Source organism: Lissotriton vulgaris, chromosome 5, assembly GCF_964263255.1.
Source record: "Lissotriton vulgaris chromosome 5, aLisVul1.2, whole genome shotgun sequence".
In the NCBI taxonomy this organism is placed as follows: Eukaryota; Metazoa; Chordata; class Amphibia; order Caudata; family Salamandridae; genus Lissotriton; species Lissotriton vulgaris.
The window spans coordinates 1887741053-1887764852 of record NC_141693.1 but is presented as its reverse complement, the minus strand read 5'-3'; the positions used below and the strand labels follow the sequence as shown (position 1 = coordinate 1887764852).

At 47.1% G+C, this 23800-nt stretch overlaps 1 pseudogene across 1 annotated transcript in view; it reads right to left on the bottom strand.

Moving 5' to 3' along the window:
• LOC147717630 (E3 ubiquitin-protein ligase TRIM39-like) overlaps positions 1-23800 on the bottom strand; it is a 245838-nt pseudogene that overhangs the window by 51145 nt on the left and 170893 nt on the right. The window lies entirely within an intron of this gene.

Here is a 23800-nt window from a genome sequence, read left to right as displayed (position 1 = left end):
AAACATTTGGAATAGTTTTTGAAGTTTCGGCACCAAGATGCGAGACAAACAGATTCTTACCTTATGATTCATATAACCCTATCTTTTTAGGAGAGGAATGACCTGTTTAACACCCTGCCAGCTATTAATGACATAATATTAAATAGTTGTAGGGCCAAAATTCAAGCAGGCCACATTTTTAGTAGCCAAGGACCAGTGGAATGCCTTAGTGTCAGATAGGAGCTGATGAAGCAATCTGAGTTGTAGGGCCAGGAGAGGTGATAAAGGAAACCAGAGGTGCTGGGGGTACACCAGCCCCTAAGAGAATTAGCCTGAGCAGAGATATTGTGTTCTGTTTGCAGTTTGTATATAGTGTGAACTCGACCCGAAGGTATCGGAGCGCTTTACAAGAGCACCATTTACATTACACAATGACACATTCATATTTTTATTGGCGCCGGGAGATTTAGTGATTTGCCAGAATTACAGGATGTGTAGCTGACACAGACTCAAACTCTGTTCCCCAGTTCCAAACTCGGCAGCTCTGGCCCCAACTCCACATCCTCTCCCTAACTTTTACCGCACTGAGCTGTGCTTACACCTGGGGAAGGAAAATGTGGTAATGTACAGAGAGTGCTGAACCTTACTGAAGAGGGGTCCTTTTCGAGGGAGAACTGTGCCAGATCCTTTTGAAACTTTTTGATTTTAGATGAATGTAAATTCTCTTTGTAGTCCTTTTTGGTCTGGTTTGTTTCTTCAGTATTCTTCTTGAAGAAAGTGGCTGAGATAGTCGTTTTCATGTCAGCCACTCACTTCAAGAAGTATACTGAAGAAACAAACAAGACCAATAGGAACTACAAAGAGAATTTACTTTCAGATAAAATCTAAAAGTTTCTCCCACGAAAAGGTTTACACTTACACCTCTGATGACTACAAACCCCCAGAATTCAGTCAACAGGGGCGAGGTGATGGTTCAGGATACTCAAAGTCAGATTCAGACCAATGTTCTAGTGATTATAGTCCAATACCAACAAAGCATCAAGGTCGATGCCAAGAAGGAGAGGCCAGGGGAGATTTAGTATGTTTTCTACTTGAGCCATGCTACACATTTTTTCACGTTGGTCCTGAAGAAAGCAGCCACGGGAGGGTATTAGGAAGTAGAAGGAACGCCCTCCTGACTTACTTCTGCAGATACCGTGGATCCGTGAGAGAGGTAGAGTGTAGCTGTCTGAAAGGTTGGTAGAGTTGTAGTCTGCATTGAGGTATGCTGATCCAGTGTTGTTGAGGGGCTTTGTAGGAGTGATTGAGCAGCTTGAATTAGCTATGCCCCTGGATGGGTAGGCAATGTAGTTCAGTGGTGTAGAGAGTGATGTGAGCGCTTCTGGGGACATCTGGGATGAGGCTGGCAGCGGTGTTTTCTATAGGGTGGAGTCTTTGCATAAGCTGGTTGGAGATGCCAACTTAGAGTGCGTTCCCGTAGTCTATCCTACTGGTTAAGAGTGCTCCGGGTGACCGCGCGTCTTGTGTAAATGGGGAGCCATTTGAAAATTTTGGGAAGCATTCTGAGGGTTAGGTAGCTGGATGCTGTCACAGGGCTGACCTGTTTATTCATCATGAGTTTGTCTTCTAGGATGATGCAGAGGCTTCTGGTGTAGTCTGTGGGGGTAGGACCTAGTTTGGATAGCCAGTCAGTCAGTTAAAATACACTTTATTCGATTTGTTAAAAATCATAAAAGGTATAAAAAATTTACATACAGAGTTAAAATGGGCAATTCATTGATGTACAAAGTCAGTGCTAAGCCCAAATAAACATTTTACTGCGAATTACAGAAAGATAAAATCAATGTGTATGCCATGAATAATATAATGCAATTGGGGGCACATGTTTATTCTTAAATCTAAAAGCTGCCGCAAAAAAACTAGCCACACAATAGATAATGCGAGTGCTGCTCAACATCTGAAGGTAAATGAATGCGGGCCGACTTGGATAAAACCGGCCTCCCTTAAGACAGGTAATAAATATTTTTTCCTTGCGGCCGCGTAAAACCGACAAAACATCATAAAATGCATGGTGTCTTGATGGGAAAATTTGTCGCTGTCACAGGGGGGAGCCTCTTCTGGTTTGGCCCATGATAGGTAGCAACCTAAAGAAAGGTGAATCAAATTAAACCTAAACTTTGTCAGTAAAAATCTGTGTAGGGGTTTGGTGACAATTTTAAGATAAGGTTCGAGAGAAGGGGTGGTGATTAACATAAAATGTGATCTTACCGAGGGTTTCGCTAGTTCCCTCTCCTCTCTGGCCAAACCTGCCCTCTCCAGAAAGTGGCTCTTGATCCATTTAACGTCTTCTCTCCTAATGTTGGACGGTGACAAAAAAAGTTTGGGTCTCCCAAGGTCTGTAAAAGTGTTTTTTAGGTAGTTCAGCCAGGGTATTTTCATGGCGTAATCCATGAACAAAACGTCTGACAGAATTGCGTGGTTCAAGGTTAATTCTGAGTTAAGCCATGTTTTTGCCCAGAATACGAGGGGGGCCAATTTCAGTCTATCCGTTATATAAACCAAACCCACCTCAGAGTGGATAGAAAAGGTGGGAGAGGACTTAGGGATGGACAGAAATTGTCTTAAGAGCCCCTTTTCTACCCTTTGGATTTTATCTTGGGCAACATAGCCCCACATAGCTGACCCATAGGTGGCAATAGGGATGCATTTGCTGTTGTAGACTTTCAAAAGGGCCTCCATTGGCCTAGCCCCTAACCTTCTTGAGAAACCCATCAGGGCGGACGTGGAATGGGCCAGGGATAAGCTCTTAGCCTTAATCTGGGGAACCCATGATCCCCTCTCGTCGAACAGGACCGCCAGGTAGGGGAAGACGGTAACACTTGAAACCACCTCCCCCTTACAAATGAAGGTTTTAGTTTTAGGCTTGCTTCTCTGATGGCCAAGCACCATCGAATGGGATTTTCTTGCATTGGCTCTTAAGTCTAAGTTCTCCATGAAGGACCCGAAGAGATCCAACAGAGTCTGGAGACCATTGCCAGTGCACGCTATTAAGACTGCATCGTCCGCGTATAGGAGGGCCGGTACATTGACTCCTCCAACACGCGGAACGTCCGCCCCCCCCTGCCTCTAGATGTTTTCTCAGCCCATTAATATAAATAGTAAAGAGAAGGGGGTCAGGATGCATCTAGACGTGCACCTACCTTCCTTGGTGACCCTAACTGTGGCAAATAACTCCTGATGCAGGGAGGCCATAAATGTAACCAATGAGGCATCAATTCCTATCTCCAGTAAAATGGACCACAACTTGGACCTATTTACAAAATCGAAAGTCGAGGAGAGGTCCATAAAGGCCAGAAAAAAGGACCCCTCCTCGGCTACCGTGTATTTAGAGATTAAAAGGTGCAACTTAGAGCATTGGTCCAGGGTGCCCCTTTTCTCTCTAAAGCCATATTGTATATTCGAGAGCCCCCCACAGACCTTTAAGTTCGCCCTTAACTTAAACAGGAGGACTCTGGCTAAGATCTTAATGGCAGAGTCAAGGAGGGAAATGGGTCTGTAGCATGCTGGATCGTCACGCTGCCCCTTTTTAAAAATTGGCACGATAATTGAGGTTGCCCAGGTGGTAGGAAATGCATTATCATTGGCAGAGCGAAAGACGTTTGTTAGAACCTGTGCCCAAAATTTCGGGGAGTGTCTATATAGGTCTGCCGGTACGCCGTAAGGCCCCAGCGCCTTGTTTTTCTTTGTCTCAAGGATGGCTTTCTCCACTTCGTCCTTACCAAAAACTACGGGGGCAGAATTCAGGGCTACCAATAGACCACAGAGGGCAACACAGTCATGGCCACCATATACTTCTTTAAAGTGAAGAAGCCACCTCTCATCGGGGATAACGCAGTCTGTGACTGCATTCTCTGAGTCTGCGAAAAATGGCTGATTTATGGTGTCCCAAAATTGTTTGCCATCTTGCAGAACATCTATTGATAGTAGCTTATCCCATGCATCACTTTTGATGGCATTTTATCTTCCATTTAGGGTTTATTTGTATTCCCTCCTCAAGTTGGTAATGAGGGCCTTGTATCTCGGAGTGGAAGTAAGGGCTTGCTTAAGGAGCCTGTGGATTCTCGAGCAATTGGCGTCAAACCATTTATGGGGCTTTTCCCTTTTCAGACTCTGGTTTGACGACAGGTCCCTCGAGATTTGTGCACATACAGACTCAAAGGCCTCTATGATTTGTAGATTGGGAGCCTTTGGGTCCAGATAGGTCGCTATATGGCCCTCTATTTTGGGAAGCAAATTACCGGTAAAACTTTCCGGGACCACCTTTACCCATTTAAGCCTTCTGCCCTGGTCTGTGGGCACCACTGTAGACCCTGGCTGGGAGGGACCAACCTGTTTACACTGGGATTCGCCCTAAAGCAACTCAAACTTCAGGGGGTTGTGGTCGCTCTGAGTCGAGGCAATAACTTTGTATTTCCTGACCTTAGCAATGATCCCTGGGTCGCAAAGATATAGTCTATAAATGAACCGTGGTCCGTACCCTTGTATGTGCATAATCTCTCACCCCGTATAGAGTGGTTCATATATGTTAGAATTGGCCAGTAACTCTTCAAGGGCTTCTCCTGACCTTTTATGTTCAAAGTGAGGGGCCGTCGCACCTGGGAGACCCTCATACTCTCCTGTATAACAGGAATTACTACAGAGGTGGGTGTTAAAATCGCCCATTAAGATGAGCTCAAAATTGGTGTAATTATTTAGACTGAGGTTACCTAAAAATTTGTCTAGGGAGGCAATGTGGTCATGCTTCACTACCCTTTCCCGGGAATTATAAAAGTTGATTAAAAAAAGTGTGCGGGCGAGTGAGACTGTCCATTCCACAATTAAAAGGTTCGCAGAACCGGACTCCAGCTGCCTAAATGACCCAGTGAGCTGTAAGGAAAAAAGAAAAAGAAGACCCCCCTTAGCTCTACCTGCGGTACTGGGAATTGCAGGGACGGCAAAGCTGGTAAAACCATCCAACCAAAAGCATGCAGAGGTATCCCATGATTCCTTTATGGCAATCACGTCGTGACTAGCAACAAAGTTAATCCAGGCTGTGCCTGCCCTTTTAGCTCTAATGCCTGCTACATTCCAGCTAATGAGTTTGCACAGTGCTATGCCCTCTACAGTTGGGGTGCCATTTAAGGGGGACGCCGTTGGGGTTGGTTGTCAGTCATTTTCCTCTACATCAACGAGTGGAGAGAATCTATTGTACAGGGTTGGGTCGGGACTTACGCCAGAGATATGGGGTCTCCCCTATCTAGACCTATCTGTTACTGCTCTCCAACCGTTCCCTACTGTGGCTGAGTGACATGACCGGAGATGTGAATTTGCAAGTGAGTGTTGTGTGACGGGCGGCGGATAAAAGAAGCCCAAGGGAACCGGTCTCATGTTCCCTGTGTCTCTGATCGCTGAACCGTCCCAATACAGGCTATCCGCCAGGTTTGGGCTGTCAAAGTTAACTATGACACAGTCACCCTTCACATTTTTGGGACAGTATCCAATCCAGCTCACCCTTCTAGCCATTATGATCCTGTTAGATATGTTTATCCCACCACTACTAGTGTCAGCACACCATTGACTGGCCTTTTGTATTAGTGCCGCTGTGGGTTCTAACTCCCCGTTTACTAGCGGGGGAACCCCTATAAATGTGGCAACTAAGGGAGCGGCGTCCGGGGGCAGATCTAAGTGTGACTGGCACCCCTTGGCCCTTGTGCTGGTTACTTGGCGGTAGGTCTCGGGGTGGCTTTCAGTATGTACCGCAGTTGGCTGGGGAATAGCAGGACTACTTAAAGGTTTACAAGGAGCCCGTGCCCTAGGGTTGTCTACAGTCCCTCCTTCGCATGACAATGATGGGGCCGTTAAACTTGCTGCATTATGTGAACTGATATTTGCACAACTCCTATCCACCCTTAGCGGTTCCTGAACAGGGCCCAGTTTTTTGACCAAATGATCAATTAGGGCACATTTCTTTAAAAGGCCAGCGAGGCAAGTGTTCAAGGTGTCAACAAGGTCTTTCGCTAAGCCCACTAACAAGGGTTCAATACGTGCGACGAATAGCGCTTCTAGGTGCTCACCAATGTTCTCCTTGTCCAAATGTTCAATGGTGTTAGCACTCTCAGGCTTTTTCCTCCTTTTGGTGGTGACTTTTTTCTCCTGTCCGAGCCCCTGGGGCTGACTTAGCAAAATCGGAACAGGGGAGCGGGCTTGGGCTGGGCAGACAGTGGGAGGAGCACAGGGGTTAGAGTTGAAGATAACCACTTCTGGCTCTAGTGGGATACATGGGGTTGGGGCAGTATCTGAGGTGGTAGACTGGTTGATAGGTGGAGGAGAAATCAAGCCCAACTCTTGTTGGGCTGTAGCTATTTCCTTTGACAAAGCCCCCACAGCAGAGGTAAGATAGGAGATGATAGTCTCTGAGTGTTTCGGTACTTTGGCCTTCTTGCCCCCCTCCTCAGTAATTTGGGTATTCTTACGCTTACCCATGGTCCGATGTCAGAGGGGTGGCCCAGCCCTGCCTCCTCCTGCCCCGGACGGCCACAGACGGTCCCGCCCTTGTCCCGGGCTTCTCCCGGCGCGTCCCGCGACGCGGGAGGAGTGATTCGTTCTTAAGCGCCTCCGGGCGCGAATGTGGGCAGGAGTGGGCGTGTCTTGCAGGGGAGCTGGGGGCTGTAGTCTCCCCTCACAGCGGTCGCGTGGTGGTTGCTGCGACGGCGAGGGAGACCCACAGCAGCTTTCCCCCACACTCTGGTGAGGCGTCTGGCAGGTCTGGCAAGTCAGAAATGCGCCGGTGAATTAGCTGCCCCACAAAAACAATGGCCCCCGGCTCCACCGCAGGAGCGACTCGTTCTTAAGCGCCTCCGGGCGCGAATATGGGCGGGAGTGGGCGTGTCTTGCGGGGGAGCTGGGGGCAGTAGTCCCCCCTCACAGCGGACGCGTGGTGGTTCCTGCGACAGCGAGGGAGACCCACAGCAGCTTTCCCCCAAGCTCCGGTGAGGCGTCTGGCAGGTCTGGCAGGTCAGAAATGCGCAGGTGAATTAGCTGCCCCACAAAAACAATAGTTTGGATAGCCACCAGGAGGAGTCCCAAGGGGAACTCTCGTTTCCGAAGATCAAGACATTTGTCCATGTTGAGTTTAAGTCAGTTCTCACTCATCCAGTTGGTCATGTTGGACATGCAGAACGTGAAATTGGTCCTGGTGGTGTTATTTGGGTCGGTGAGGGAAAGGGGAATTAGAGTATCATCAAAGTAGGAAACAATGATGATGCCCTAGGCTCTTATGGTGCAGGATAGAGATGCCATGTACATGTTGAACAGGGTTGAGCTGAGGGAGGAGCCCTGGGGGGATTCCACAGACATGCTTCTTGTGTTCAGAGGTGTATGGGGAGCGTCTGACTTGTTGATTTCTGTTGGCGAGGAAGGAGGCACTCCATGATAGGACAAGCCCAAGAGTCCAGGAGTCTGCTAATGAGGGTGCTATGGCAGATGATGTTGAAGGCTGGTGAGAGGTTTGGCAGGATGAGAGTGGTGGGTTCCCTTTTGTCCATGATGGACCGGATGTTGTCTGTTGCTACCAGGAGAGTGCTTTCCGTGTTGTGGTTGCTGTGGAACCCTGACTGGTTGAAAACCAGGAGGTGGCGTTGTTCTAGATGGGCGGAAGGTTGCGTGCTGATCTCTTTCTCTAATACTTTGGCTGGGACTTCGAGTCTAGTTGCTGAGTTTTCAGGTTTGCCGAGGGTTTCTTCAGGAGAATTTAGACTTCTCCATGTTTCCAGCTATCTGGGAAGTTCCGCTAAGGACGGTGGTGTTGATGATGGTAAGGAGGTTGGCACTGGACAGTGTTCTTCCCAGGTTGTACATATGGTGAGGGCAGGGTCTGTTTGGGACCCTGAATGAACAGTCTCCATAATTCCGGCAGTGCCTTCTGTGGTGAGAGGGCTCCCGTTTATCACAAGGTGGGCATTCCAGGTTGCAGTGGGAGGTTGCATGATGATGTCTTCTAGAGTGGATTGGGATGCGAAGCTGGTATAGATCTTGAGTATTTTTTTTGGGAAGAAGTCACAGAGGTCTTCTCAGATGTCCTGTGAAGGGGTGATGGTGTTGGTGGTAGCCATTGGATTGGCGAAATCGCTGATGATGTTAAAAAGTTCTTTGCCAGAGTTGGAGCAGAATTCTAGTCTTAGAATGAGGGCAGCTTACCTGGCTTCATTAATCTGGGTGTGGTCCCTTCTGAGTGTGGATTTGTAGTCATCTCTAGAGGTGTTATCTTGGCAAGTTCTCCATTTTCTTTCTAGTTGTTTGCAATAACGTTTAGAGACTCTTAGGTCTTCCGTGTACCACCATGCTTCAGTGTGAGTTCTTGTATGCCTGATTTTCTTCCAGGCGTTGGCACAGTCTGAGTTCCAGGTGTTGAAAGTGGTTAGGTCGTTCTGGAGGTCACCTGTGAGCATAGGCTGATTGGATCTGATTGTGTGGGTCCAGTCCGACTCTGCTATTTTCTTCCAGTTGCGACTGATGTGAATGGCTGGTTTTGGTTTTCTGAAGTAGGGCGTGTTAATGTAGACGTGTACGATGGATTGGTCTGTCCATGTGAGCTGGGTGAAGTGGCTGAAGGTGATCTTGTTGCTGCTGTGAAGACTGGGTTGAGCTTTGAATAGCAATGTGACTAGGGCCATGTAAGAGCTGTGTGAGTCCAATGTTGTCGAGGCTCTCTGGGAGGGTAGAGGAATTGTGGTCCACTGGGTCATCAAGATGAATTTTGAGATTGCCGAGCTATGAGACGTTGTTGGATCTGATGGTGATTAGTCAGTGAGGAAGTAACTGAAGGTGGTGCAAGGTCCTGGCGGTTAATACGCGATCGTGCCAGAGATGGTCGTAGAGGGGCTGATATGCAGTCGGAAGTGCATGTGTTCCATGATCGCAGTGGGATCGTCTGTGGCAGTTGTGCAGGTGATGGTGTCTTTGTGCATGATCATGACACCTCCTTCTGGTCTTTTATCCGTAAGGTATGGCCGCGACAAAGGCTGGAGTGGATGACAGGTTCTGCCAGGTTTTGTTGAGAAAGAGGATGTCAAGGGAGTGCATGTCGATGAAGCCCCAGACCTTGCAGGGCGATCTGCTGTTGAGGAGCATGTAAGATATAATGTGTGAGGTGTGCTATGTGGTAGGAGTAAGAGTGAAGCTGCAAGAGAAGCAGCAGTGAGCGCATGAGAAGGGTCAAACTGCATGATGCGGGCAGCAGTTGTGTCAGCGTCTGGTATTGTGTACTAGCAAGTCAAATAAAGTTTAGCGGTGGCGGTTGGACAGGCCATGGTCTGTGGCTCTGGGCACAGACAGGTGCAGATGGGCCTGTCTTTGGGGCGCCAGTGGCATGCCCGCTGTGTAGTCCCACAGGGGCCGCCATTAAGTAGGTCCTTAGATGGGGAGGAGCGCGGAGTGGGGCTAAGAAGGGCCAGGAATCTGCAGAGGGAGATGGCATGAGGAAGACATGGGAGAAACAGGTAAAGAGAGGGGGTGGGAAGGCAGTGTTAAAAGTATGGGAGTGGGAAGTGGCAGGAGTCCCTGAAGCGAGGGGGGAAGCAGGGGAGGAAGACGGAAAAAAGCAGACAGCAGAAATGAGTCAGGGCAAAAGAATAGGCCTAAATATAGACACAAAAAGATGAGAAAGTGCACAAAAGCGAGCACAAAGATAGGACAGAGCAACAAAAGCCATAGCACAAAAGACATAGCACAGATCAAAGACAAGAAAGAGCACAATGCGCAGGTCAAAGACAAGAAAGAGCACAAAAACGGGCATAAAAGACAGGAAAATGCAACAAAATGGGCACACAAGCCAAAGCACAAAAAATTAATGGGCAAAAAAAAGACAAAGCACAGGTGAAAGCTAGAGTGTGAAGGACAGAGAGAGCAGAGGGAGAGAAGAGGAGTGCAGTTAGGCAGGGCCTCAAGGTAGACGGTCGGGTCTGAAAGAGCCTTAGACTGGTCGAAGGGCCAGACCAAGGTAAGTGGGAGGTGAGGCCTAGGCCACTATTATATCACTGCTTGATTATGCGGTAAGTAAGCAAGCAGGAGAGTGGTGTCCGTTTGCATCCTCTCTACTTCGGGGTATGGTGGGTCTCTGAGGAGGACCTGGTTAATAGTAGGCGACTCCTGTGCCATTTTCCACAGTAGCAGTACATTCACTGTCATACACAATGTTGCATTTAAATAAAAAATGCATCTTCATGGCCATTGCACTGAGTGAAATCAAGAATGCCAGCACCCCAATTTACACCTGCTGATCTAAAATGAGTTCCTGATAAACTGCTGACCCTAGGACGACTACTGTTTAACTCAGATGCCTTGACTTTATATCTTCTACTAGCAGCCCGTCCCGACCTTGTCCGGGAGCATTCAGGCTTCCCCACCCGACCTTGCATTGTCCAGCAGCCCGGGCCCCCGCCCGCCCCAACCTCCGCCCGCCCCGTCATTGTCCAGCAGCCCGGGCCCCCGGCCGCCCTGTCTACCGCCTGCCCCGTCCCCCGACCCCCGCCTGCCCCGACCCCCGCCTGCCCCGACATTGTCCATGGGTCCCCGGGAGCCTTACCTCAGCCGCCGCTCCTCCCCCGTGCTCCTCAGTTCACCGCTCTGCCGCTCCTCGCCGCTTGTCACCGCTCCTCCCGCCTGTCCGCCGCTCCTCACCGCCTGTCCGCTGCTCGTCACCGCTCCTCCCCCGCGCCATGTCCGCCGCTCCTCCTCGCGCTCCTGGACGCCGCTCCTCCCCGCACTCCTGACGTCAGCACGCAGGTCGCGGCCGGTGCTACTTCGAAGGGACTACTTCTTTTTTAATGTACATTTTTTAAATAACGCATATTTTTATAATAGTAGTATAGATAATAGTAGTATAGATATAGATTGACCATGCTGCATGCTTGCTGTACTGCATCGCCAAAAGGGTGAGACCTGCTTGTTTTGCCAATGCTTGTTAATACGCATCTCTAAAGTGCAGTCAAGCAAGGGTGGTTCCTATGCATTTTTGTGTCGTTTGTTTTCTTTGTATCCTGAATCTAATTGTTTACTGCTAGGTTTTCAGTAGGTGACAAATTGAATTATACAGAGTATAAAGGGGGAAGGCTGCCAAATGGCCTAATGGTTGCCTTTGCAAATGCATGTAAATTTGAAGATGAAACCATATCATCACCCTCTATTTTATTAACTTTACTCCCCATATTTGCACAATATACATTTACATTTTAGGCTCATGTTTTTCCTATAAATGTCAAAGCTGCGCTCTCATATTTCTCTGCTGCTTTTCCACCAACTGAGTTTTAAAGGAAATTAGTGTTTTTAAAGTTGCATATACACACACACACCTATCGCTGTTAGGAAGTCACCTAAAATTGAAAGTTGTTTGAAATCAAAGCGTCACCCGATGCCCAGTGTAGCTCTGTTCTTACAGCTCTGTTCATAACAAACAGAAGTCTTTGGAGCGCAGACACGTATACTGACTGATCTGTGCATGGCATGTGCAAAGATTGATCCGGTGGCGGTGTGCAAATGTTAGAATAGTACTGCTAAATCTGTTCCTTGGAGTCCGCAATATTTTGCTACATTTTCGTTTTTGAATTGTAGTTTAATTCTCACAGGGTAGGAAGGTGGGCGCCTTTTCATCCCTGTTAACATGATTTCGGCAAGGCATTACTTTCATTCGATCTTAAAATGAGGAATGTCAGGCAGCAACATCCCAGTGGTCCTGCTGTAGGCACACAGCTGTTTACCGATCTGTTAAAGATTCTCAGCTACTGTTTCGTACAGATGCATACTACATAATGAAGAGGCGTGCAGTTCTATGTGGGGAAGTACTGGACAGCCGTGTTCATGCTTGCATTCTGTAAACACTGATAACTGTAAAGAGCTCTTATACCCGCTGGGGTCGGGTTCGCGCTATATAAATCTCTCAAATAATAACTCACATTTTGCAAGCACACATCCGCTGCTCCGCTCCTCTGACGCTGCTCTGACGCCGCTCCTCGACGTGAGCACGCACGTCCCGGCCGGCGCTACTTTGGGGGGACTACTTTGTTTTTAAAATACATTTTTTAAATAAGGTTTATTTTTGAACTTTATATAGCCTATAACCATCTACACACCCTGACGTTTTGTACGGTGTATCGGGTGTGTAGATTGGCGCAGTGGTTCCCGAGTTTACCCGCCTCAAAGCCTGAAAGTTTCTCCTTTATAATAGTAGTATAGATTGTTTATCTGCATTTAGATCTTGACGTATGAATGGGACCTGCTAGATTTATTATCACACTCCTTTGCTTTCTCATGGGTGGAAATTAAAAGGAAAATGACCCTCCTTTCTTCACAACGACGTATCTGCGCACATAAACACACCACGTACATATAGGGACACATACCCAGATTCACACATACATGTACTTCAAGCTTTGTTAGGGGGTATCAATCACTATACAACTAGCACACAACCAATTCTGGCTTATCTGAGTTATCTAGTCTTGCCGATCAGGACATAATCTAAATTTCCTGCAGCTGTCACTGTCCAAAGTACAACCAGGCATACCCCCCAACTCCCTTCAGCCCTTGTAAGTCTGAATATCTATTTGCATGTACATTTGTATGTGTGACTATTTAAATAGTCACACATACAAATGTGCATTTATCTGTACTACAAGTATAGCCCTGTGATAAGTTGTTTAATTCCCCTTTGCTTTTAATATATTGATGATGTAAATACTTTTTCAGATTTCAAAGTCTCATCCATGTGGCAAGTACAGCTGCAGAGTTCCCCAGACTAATTCTATACAATGCAGAATGAGAGGATTTCTCATTGCTCCTCTGCACAGGAAGTGACATCACTGGATTTCTCATCATCCATATGTGTAGAAGTGCAAATAAAGCTGCTCAATCGAAGTAAACAGAACACTTGAGGAGAGCCAGGCCAACAAAAAAAAGAGTGCTCTTGTAGTTCTCTAAGTAAATTCACAAGTAAGAATACATGTAACAGGGGCAGTCCTCATGGGAGGATACATAAGTCCAAAAGTAGGGACTACTAACTGTATTCACCATTGAAACACCAGCATTTCTAAAGGACAGCAAGAGGAACCAATGAAAAAGATGGGTGTTTTTTGAACCCCATAGCCTAGATACAGCATGTCTCTTAAAACATCACGTGATGCGTAGGCGAGACCAAAAAACAAGACTAAAATGAACATTTCTAACATGTTTTAAAATGTCCTCTTAAACCTAACATACCAGGACATTCTTATAGGCACTGCCCTAAGAAAGCATAGAAGCTAGAGCATTTTGCAGGCAAGAGGTTCCTAGAGCGAAGAGATGCACTCCATACCTTGTTGACAGCAAAAGCTGTCTTTATTAGCAGACTTGAGAAGACGGTGTTCCCTGTACAGGGCAAATGCACACTGCAGTCTTCCTCCATGATACCGCTTTATCGGCTTTACAGGCTTCAGGCGAGATGTTGCATCTGCAAAGTACGAAGTGTGCTGGCAGTAGGTGAGACCGCATCTGGCCAAATCTCGGGTGATAATCTGGGCTAAGATGATCCAGTGGTCATCTTTATATACTAAATCATACCAGAAATTGGATTTACTGACAAATTTAAGAATGTCTGACATAAATTATGTGCATCATGTTGTGCGTCCCAGATATTTCCATGTGACGTATAAGGTAAAAGGATGTCTATTTAGACTACAATACTTCAGTTAAATGTCTGTATGTGTTCTTATTTAACCTTAACATGGTGAAAGGGAGACATTTGACTTAGACGAATGCTCCACTGATGGTTGTATCTGTCATTGATCGAATGGCTTGACGCTTTTAGAAAGATGACGTCAGACGACATTTGCAGATATGACAATAATTCTGTAAAATTGGGGAAGATGGTGACTGCCATTAGTCAAGATGGAGTTGGAGCCTACATAAGATGGAGTCGGACCTTTAAGGGCTTTACATTATGCTCCCTCACCACAACCCTATCCATAAATATCAGTGGAAAAACCCTGACTGCCTGGGAATCTCTCACTGTAGAAGGAACAACCAACATCATGAGAGCCATCCACTCCGAGTCTCCAGTGGACCCCTGCCCCAACCATATCTCCAATTTGAGCTCCTCCCTTATCAGCAAAGTCCTCACTTGCATCCTGAACAACCTCCATCACCTCTGAGATGTTCCCAGATGCTTGGAAATATGCAAGTGCCAATGCACTGCTAAAGAAACCATTGGCAGGCTCCACTTGACTATCATACTACTATCCAATCTCCTTTCTACACTATCCAGCCAAGGTCATGGAGAAACCCATCAACAAGCAGCTCACTACCTCAATGCACACCAGCTCATAAACACCAAGCCATCCGGTTTTCATCCCATTGACTGGATCCTCTCTTTCCTTTCCGGCAGAACGCAACGAGTCAGACTCCCTACATTCCTCTCAGAACTGACTCGAACTACCTGCGAAGTCCCACAAGGATCCTCCATCAGCCAGACCTTGTTCTACATCTACATGGTCCCATTCGTGGCCATCGTCAGAGCACAAGGAGTCAACATCACATCATACGCAGACAACACCCAACTCATCCTCTCCCTATCCAATGAACCCAACATCACCAAACGCAACTTTCAAGACGGAATGGAAGCCCTCGCCAAATGGATGAAGAACAGCTGCCTTCAACTCAACACGGTCAAAACAGAGATACTTATCATGGGCCCACACCAGAGATACTTATCATGGGCCCACACCCAAACGCCTAGAATGAAATCAGGTGGCCCTCCGCCCTCGAGGCCCCCACGGACCACGCATGCAACCTCAGAATCATCCTGGACTCCGAACTCAAAATGGACCGGCAGATCAACCCCATCACCTCCTCCTGCTACCATACCCTCCGCCTACTCCACAAGACCTTCAAGGGGATCCACCCTGAACACAGGAAACAGTCACACACGCCCTCATCAGTAGCAAACTAGACTACGGCAATGCACTCTACACCGGGATCAACAAGAACTTCTCCTGCAAACTCCAGAACGCTGCCTCCAGACTAGTCCTCAACCTACCGCACCACTGCCACATCAGCCAACACCTACAGACCCTACATTGGCGCCAAGTCGAGAAGAGAATCAACTTCAAGCTTTTTACTCATGCACACAAGGCCCTCCACAATGCCAGACGCCAACCAGAACCACCGCCTCGTGCTCCACCCTCCCCAGTGCTCTCTCCGCTCGGCTTAGCTCTCCCTCACAACAGTACCTCAGATAAAAAAAAGCAGAAAAGGAGGGCGCTTCTTCACCCTCCTTGCGGCTAAGGCATGGAACTCCCACCCTCTCCACCTCAGACAGACAGCATCGCTCCCCAAGTTCCTAAAGGACCTCAAGACCTGGCTCTTCGATAGAACTCAGTAAACCACCAGTATCTATGGACCCCCCCTCAGCACCATGAGACCCATTCCGGGTGAGTAGCTTGTGCTATACAAACCCCTGATTGATTGATTGCTGTACAGTACCAAGATCACCCTCTTTGCAGCCACAAAAGACATCAAGCTGATTCTCAACCATGGACTTACTGTAGCCCTTATACTGCTCGACCTCTCAGTAGCCTTCAACACCTTCTTCCACTCCACCCTGATCCTTATCATAAGACTACATGAAACAGGCATCCAAAGACCCACCTTTGGATCTGCTCCTTCCTCACAGGAAAACCACAAAAAGTTAAAGTGCCACTCTACACATCGGAGGCAAGAACCTCATTTGTGGAGTCTCCCATTGATCTTCCATCAGCCAGATGATTTTCATCATCTACATGTTCTCCTCAGATCCCACAACAAAAACTTACTCTCCTTTGCAGATGACACCCAACTAATACTCTCCCTGTCAGGCAAGAGATCCAAAACAAAAAGCAACTTTGCCACATGCACGACTGTGGTAGACACTTAGATGAACTCCAACTGCTTTAAACTTAACACAGACAAAACTGAAGTGGTGATCTTTGGAAGATAAGCTTCGGTTAGGAGCAACTGATGGCCAACAGACCTCGGCCACACGCCCACCCAAACCAGAAATCCTGGAATCATACTGGACAACAAGCTCTACATAATGGGCCAAGTAAATGTAGAGATCTCCACTTGCTTCCACATCCTGAGGATGCTGTGAAAGATCTTCAAATCGCTACTGGTAAACACTAGGAAGACAGATACACAGGCAGTGATTTAATTGACTACAGTAACGCACTCTCCTCAAGAATTCCTAAAAAGCTCCTGAACAGGCTCCAGCACAACCAATATGTTGCATCAAGGCTCATCCTCAACCTACCACCCGCACCCAAATAACCCCACATCTCAGTGAACTTCCCTGACTCCTATTATACAAACAGACCCAGTTCAAGCTCCACACACACAAAACCTACACCAAAGCCCCCCCCCCCACGTCAACAACCCATAAACTTACTCCTACCTCTCAAGCACATCTGCCCAGCCAGACTCACTTGCACTTATTCTCCACATCCACAAAGTAACAGCCTGAGGCCACGCTTTCTCCAACACAGCCACAAGCCATGGAACGACCCCAAACACCACTTCAGTGCCTTCTCTTCCCTTTTCGTGTTCCACAAGAAGCTGAAGACCTTGATTTTCAAATAATCACTCTACGGAGGCAGCTGCCATTTTCCCATGCAAAGCGCCTGGATGCCTTCATGGGTGATTAGCTTGCTATACAAATACACATAACATAACAGGATGAAGGAAACCCTCTTCATATAAACATTTGCACAGAAAAAAAGGAGTAAAGTTTTGAAGATCCCTGAGTGAGTTATGATTGTTAGAAATGAGTCTTGAAATGCATTTGTTTTTAAGTTGAGCTGTTCCCATCATGGGTGTGCTTGCCGAAGACAATTTAAGAAGGGATCAAGACAGTAGAAACTAATCAATAAATCATGTGTTGAGCGCGACTACTCACCCGTAAGGGTCTCAAGGCGCTTGGAGGAGGTGAGGTGCAGGTTCCAGTCCATCAAGGAGGGGTTCTGTCGAAGATCCAAGTTTTGAAGTTTCTCATGAAGATGGGGAGTGATGTGGTCTGTCTGAGGTGGACTGGCACCAGGTTCTTGTTGTGAGGGAGAAGGAGCAGCCTCCTGATCTGGTCTTTCTGGCGTAGGAGAGCCGGGCTGATCGTAGGGTCCTTTGGGGTGCGTGGAAATTGAGTCTGCTGTTCAGGTATGCTGGTCCGGTGTTATGGAGGGCTTTGTGTGCGTGGGTGAGAATCTTGAAGGTGATTCTAGCCTCGATGGGGAGCCAGTGGAGCGTACGTAGGGGCTGGGAGAGTCGGCAGAGTCTTGCAGGTTGAGGACCAATCTTGTGGCGGCGTTCTGGATGTTTTGTAGCTAGCAGTGAGGTTTTTGTTTATACCGGCGTAGAGTGCGTTGCCGTAGTAGAGTCTGCTGGTGATGATGGCATGAGTTATGGTCTTTCTCTGCTCGAGGGGGATTCATTTGAAGGTCTTATGTAGGAGGCGGAGATGTGAAAGCAGGAGGATGCGACAGAGTTGATCTGGCAGTCCATTTTGAGCTCGGAGTCCAGGATAATTCCAAGGTTGCGTGCATGGTCACTGGGGGTGGATTGTCTTCTGAGGGCGGGGGACCACTAGGTGTCATTCCAGGCGTCTGGGTGTGGACCCATGATGAGTACTTCTGTTTTGTCGGTGTGGAGTTGTAGGCAGTTGCTTTTCATCCATTTGGCGACAGCTTCCATGCCTTCTTGAAAGTTGTGTTGGGTTCGTTGGATAGGGAGAGGATGAGTGGGTGTCTGCGTATGAAACACTGTTAAGTCTGTGGGTTCTGACAATGGGGGCGAGCGGAGCCATTTAGATGTTGAGTGCGGGGCTGAGGGAGAATCCCTGGGGGACTCCGCAGATGGTTGGTGTAGGGTCCTTGAGGAAAGGAGGGAGTCCGACCCGCTGCGTTGTGCCATAGAGGAAACAGTGGATCCAGTCGAGGGCCTTGTCCCAGATCCATGCGTTTTGGAGTCTGCGTGTTAGGGTGCAGTGGGAGACTGTGTTAAAGGCTGCTGGGAGGTTGAGGAGGATGAGGGCTACTGTTTCTCCTCTGTCCAGGAAGGAGCGGATGTCGTCTGTTGTGGCATGGAGGGCGGTTTCTGTGCTGTGTTTTTTTCTGAAGCCGGATTGGGAGGAGTCGAGAATGTTGTGCTCTTCGATGAAGGTGGGGAGTTGGCTGTTGATGTCTTTCTCGATTACTTTTGCTGGGAACGGGAGCAGAGAGAAGGGTCTGTATTTTTTAGGTCAGTAGGGTCTGCTGAGGGCTTCTTCAGGAGGGGATAGATCTCGGCGTGTTTCCAGTCGTCTGGGAAAGAGGCGTTCGTTAGGGAGCAGTTGATGATGTGGCGAAGTATGGGCGCAATGGAGTCAGTAGCTCTGTTGAAGATGTGGTGGGGGCAGGGGTCTGAGGGGGCCCCGGAGTGGATTGTCTTCCTCGTCTTCAGTGTGTCTTCAGTGTTGAGGGCTGTCCACCTGTCAATCGTTGGCTTCAGGGTGTCGGGGGTGGCTGGTGAGGGTTCACTGTGCTCGTTGTCTTCGTCAAATTTGTCGTAAATAATCTTGATTTTGTGGTGGAAGAAGGTGCGGAGTTTGTTGCAGAGGTCTTGTGAGGGAGGAATGTCAGAAGCCTCACTGGTGGGTAGGGCGAACTCCTTGATGATGCTCAAGAGTTCTTTGCTGTTGTGCGCGTGTGTGGAGAGTCTGTCGTCGATCGCTGTTTTTCTCTATATTTCTCACGAGTTGGTGGTGGGCATTGGTGGTGGCTCTGAAGTTGTTGTGGGCTTCTCTGGGTTTGGGGTTCCTCCAGGCCTTTCGAGGCAGTGGCATGTGCATCTGGAAGTTTGGTGGTAAACCATCTGTCTTTTTTTGGCACGTGTGTTGTTGTTCTTCTTGAGGGTGGCTATGGTGTTGGCGCTGTCGGAGATTCATCTGTGCAGAGTACGGGCTGCGGTGTTGGGGTCGTCATCTTCCACAGTGGTTAGGGGCGGAGTTGATGAGTGAGCAGGTGAGCTGCTCGCTTGTGATTTTGGTCTAGTTTCTTTGTGGGAGCAGGTGCTGGTGTCTGGGGATGGTGGGTGTCTGAAGGTGTAGGGGTTGCATCGATGGTCTGTCCAAGGGAGTTAAGTGGTGTGGCTGAAAGTAATGAAGTTTCCTATTGTGAATATGGGGTCAACGGGTGTGTCCTGCTGAGTGCTTGGGTTTGGTCACGATCTGGCGGAGTACAATGTTGTGGAGGTTGTCCAGAAGGCATGTCTAGTTGGTTGTCGAGGTGGAAGTTGAGGTGTCCCAGCAGGTTGTAGTTGGTGGATGCGATGGCTTGCGGGGAGAAGATATCCGTGATGGAGTTGGTGAAAGGTCCGTGGGGTCAGTAGATGAGAGTTCCTCAGAGGGTGGTGGTAGGGCTGGCGTGCTTCTTGAGCATAGGTGTTCCATCAGGTCTGTGGGCTCGTCAGGGAGTGTGCTCAGCCAGAGGGTGGATTTGTGGACGATGGCGATTCCTCCTCCTGGGCGGGTGGGGCGTTCCTTTCGGGATTTCTTGTATCCTTGGGTAATAGCGATGGCGATGTCCGGTCCGGAGGTGGTGGTGTTCCAGGTTTCGGTGAAGAATGCTATGTCCGGGGTGGTGCTGTTGAGCAGGTCCCAGATCTCTGTGGCGTGTTGGTGGAGTGATCGGACGTTGATGAGGATGCATTGCAGGGTCTTCGGTTCGGTTGTGTTCTTGTGGGTGGGTTGTGCTGGGTTAGTGTACCTGGCGGTGCTACAGGTGTGCTGGCAGCAGTGACAGCTGAAGGGTCCATGGACGTCTGCTGGTGATGCTAGCTTGCAGTTGTTGTTGTGGCCTGGGTTGAGTGCGTGGAGTACTGCTGAGTTGTAGCGTTGGCCTTGCGGAGATCCAGGGTTCCTGGCGTTGGTTGCAGTCGGGTTGCGGACAGGTGCAGACGAGCTTGCCTTTGACTCGCCAGCGGCATGCCCGCTGCGCGCAGCTGCCATTAAGTAGGGGTTAGACAGCTGGGAGTTGGGGAGGGGAACAGGCTCGGGACGGTCGCGCTAGGGGGGGGGGCGCAGGGGCATAGGCGGCGGGAAACACAGGGGAAGCAAGCAAAAGAAGTGGAAAAATGTAAAGAGTGAAAGGGTGAAAACAGAAAAGTAAAAGATGTAAACACTAAAAGGGTGAAAAGAATAAAGAGTGAAACGGAGCAGAGAGAAAAAGGAAATGCTATAAAGAGTGAAAGGGTGAAAAACCTCAAGGGTGAAAATGGAGCAGAGAGCAGAAGAAAAATGCTATGGATAGTGAAAGGGTGAAAACGCTAAGAAAAAGCTAAAGGGTGAAAACAGAGCAGAGAGCAGAAGGAAAATGCTATGAGGAGTGAAAGGGTGAAAAAGCTAAGAAAAAGCTAGAGGGTGAAAACGGAGCAGAGAGAAGAGGATGAAGGGGGCAGAAAAGCGGAGCGAGAGAAAGGAGTCAGAGGTCCACTGGACCACCAGGAATGAGGCGCAGGTATAACCTGCGTGTGGAGGAGGGCCTCGAACACCAACACTACGGGAGTGCAGGGGTTCAGGAGAGGCCTCACTTAATGGTGGAGCTGCGAAGGTAGGAGAGCAATTTTTAATGATTCAGTGGTCTACCAACAACGTGTATAAATGAATTACGTGTGTCCATGCCCCTCCTCCCATTGCTCACCTGCATAAGACCTTTTCAACTTCCCATGGCCCCCTTTAGGCTGCAGACATGGCATTGGGAGGCCAGGGACCACCTGCCCCACACATCCCAGCAAGAGGTGCTTCATGCTGTCTGAATGTGGATAAATATCCACACCACTAGGAACATTTTGGATAATGGAATACATGGCCACATGTGCACAGAAAACGTCTGAAAAAGAACTGCCTGCTTCTTATTACAGGAACGAGCAGTGTTAAGGTCAGAAAGGTATGATTTAGGGTCATCCTTTTAAGCAGATTTAAACTAGAATAACAACCTGACCTGCAAGGTGGATCACGGGCAGCCAGCAGTGTGTGTCTTGTGCCCTAGTGGTTTCAGAAGGCCTTACTGGCTGCACTACTTAAGAACTGTAGAGAAGTAGCAGCGACTCCCGTTGCTAATCTCTCTTGTTTTTGGGTGTGGCAGCTGGGACCCAGGAGAAGTCTACCTCCTCCTATGATTGGCACCTAAGCCCAGCCCAGTGCTGAAAATCATTCATGCCCGGACGCGGAATTAGACATTGTATTAGAATTCTTCAGCTTGCCCTGGCAAGACATACATAACTTGATGACCCTTAGCCTTTATCCTTCTTGATTATGAGAAGTCATTCAATGTTAGGTGAGAGTTCCTGTTCCAGGTCCTACATAAAACGAACTTTGGGCCTTGGGTCCTGGCTGGAGTTAAGACACTATGCAGAGCTGTGTGCGTTGTCTGACCCATTCCTGAATGCGGGGCACCAGGAAGGGATGCATCCTCTCCTCTCTGCTGTTCGCCCTGGTTATCGAACCACTGGCCTAATGGATTAAAAGAGATGCAAGGGTGCAGGCCTTCGATGGAGAGGCACAATAGATGATCGCCTTTCTCTGTACGCAGACAATGTTGTCTTATTTTTGAGAAACCCATTAGTAACTGGAGGCCATCTAATGAAAACGGTTGGGACCTATGGGTCTACATCTGGTCTGTCAGTTAACTGTGAGAATGTCAAAACAGAATTTCCCCTTTGGGCAGTAATATCATAAAGTACACAATCACAAGAACTACATTCAATTCAAGTAGGAGCAAGGAGGAAAATATAAAAACTATGACTTCATAGAAAGTATGTACATTTATTCAGATATACATTAAAAACATATTCCATAATACATTCTTTTAAAAATTCATAATCATACAATAATACACAAAAATATACATCAATGGGAAACAAAAAGCAAGGAAAATATAATTCCTATTTAACTGAGGAAGATACAATAGTCCAACAACACAATCTCGCTCTATCACATGTAATACTATCTTGGTTAGAGTTGTTGCTTCACGGACTTAGCATATCGCTACTCAGAAATTGCATCGACGCGTTTCGGTGGGCATATATTTAAAAAGCCAACACCTTCTTCAGGTTAAAATGTATTAATCCCACAATTACACAGAATATCTGAAATATAAAAACAGTACATGCAATAAGATACATCTTTATAAATTTCATACTACCAGCATATATATCAAATAAAACATCACCTAATTGCCATAAAACCTCAAAGCTCCAAACTTTATCACTAAGTACCATTTATACATACATTAAACATTTGGATCACTTTAAATGTATCAAAAGAACATTTGCTTTTTGTATATACATATAGGCATTTAAACATTGTAAGGCAAAATCGCTATATGTATACCTTCATATTGCTTCTGTCAAAACCTGACTCAAACCTCTGTAAACAATCAATTCACAGAAAGCTTTATTACTATTTCTAAATCACCTAAAGATACCTGGACATAATTATCCTAGATCACTCTAGGCGTACCTATATGGTATTAATGCCAAACCCATTTTATATTTTTTTTGGGGCATATTCTAACCCACACTAAACGAAACAAGGAGATAAAAAGCCAAAGCACTAGTATTAATGAGCGTAGAAAACTAATGTGCTCCAATGAAATGAGCGCATTGTACTTCAATAAGGTGAACGTATTGTAAATATCACACACCTTTTTAAACCACTGATTACTCCCATGTAATGCCTCAGAGAGAACGAGCAGCTCAACCTCGCAGCGTTCAAGAAAGTGCCACGTTGTTCTTGTGTATAAATCTGCAATACAGAGTAAATCTTTCTTATATCTCTAGCGCTCTTAGCAGGCATTGCTCGGTCAATAGTGCTGCCGATACGTGGTTTCTTAAATAAAAAACCTATGGGTTACACAATTAGATATTCCCCAGTAATTAACAATATTCACAAAAGAAATTACATAACATGTTTGGGGGGGAATATAATCAGCACTATATTATAAATTCTTAGGCCACAAATGCTGGTATCAATACGATGGTACCGTAAGATAGCTAGGGATATAAGAAAGATTTACTCTTTATTGCAGATTTATACGCAAGAACAACGTGGCATTTTATTGAACGCCGCTTGGTTGATCTGCTCGTTCTCTCGGAGGCCTTCCATGGAAGTAAACAATGGTTTAAAAAGGTGTGTGATATTTACAGTACGTTCATCTTATTGAAGTACAATGCGCTCATTTCATTGGAGCACATTAGTTTTCTACGCTCATTAATACTAGTGCTTTGGCTTTTTATCTCCTTGTTTCGTATAGTGTGGATTAGAATATGCCCCAAAAAATAATATAAAATGGGTTTGGCATTAATACCATATAGGTACGCCTAGAGTGATCTAGGATAATTATGTCCAGATATCTATAGGTGATTTAGAAATAGTAATAAAGCTTTCTGTGAAGTAATTGTTTACAGAAGTTTGAGTCAGGTTTTGACAGTAGCAATATGAAGGTATGCAAATAACGATTTTGCCTTACTATGTTTCAATGCCTATATGTATGTACAAAAAGCAAATGTTCTTTTGATACATTTAAAGTGATCCAAATGTTTAATGTATGTATGAATGGTACTTAGTGATAAAGTTTGGAGCTTTGAGGTTTTATGGAAATTAGGTGATGTTTTATTTGATATATGCTGGTAGCATTACATTTATAAAGATGTATCTTATTGCATGTACTGTTTTTATATTTCAGATATTCTG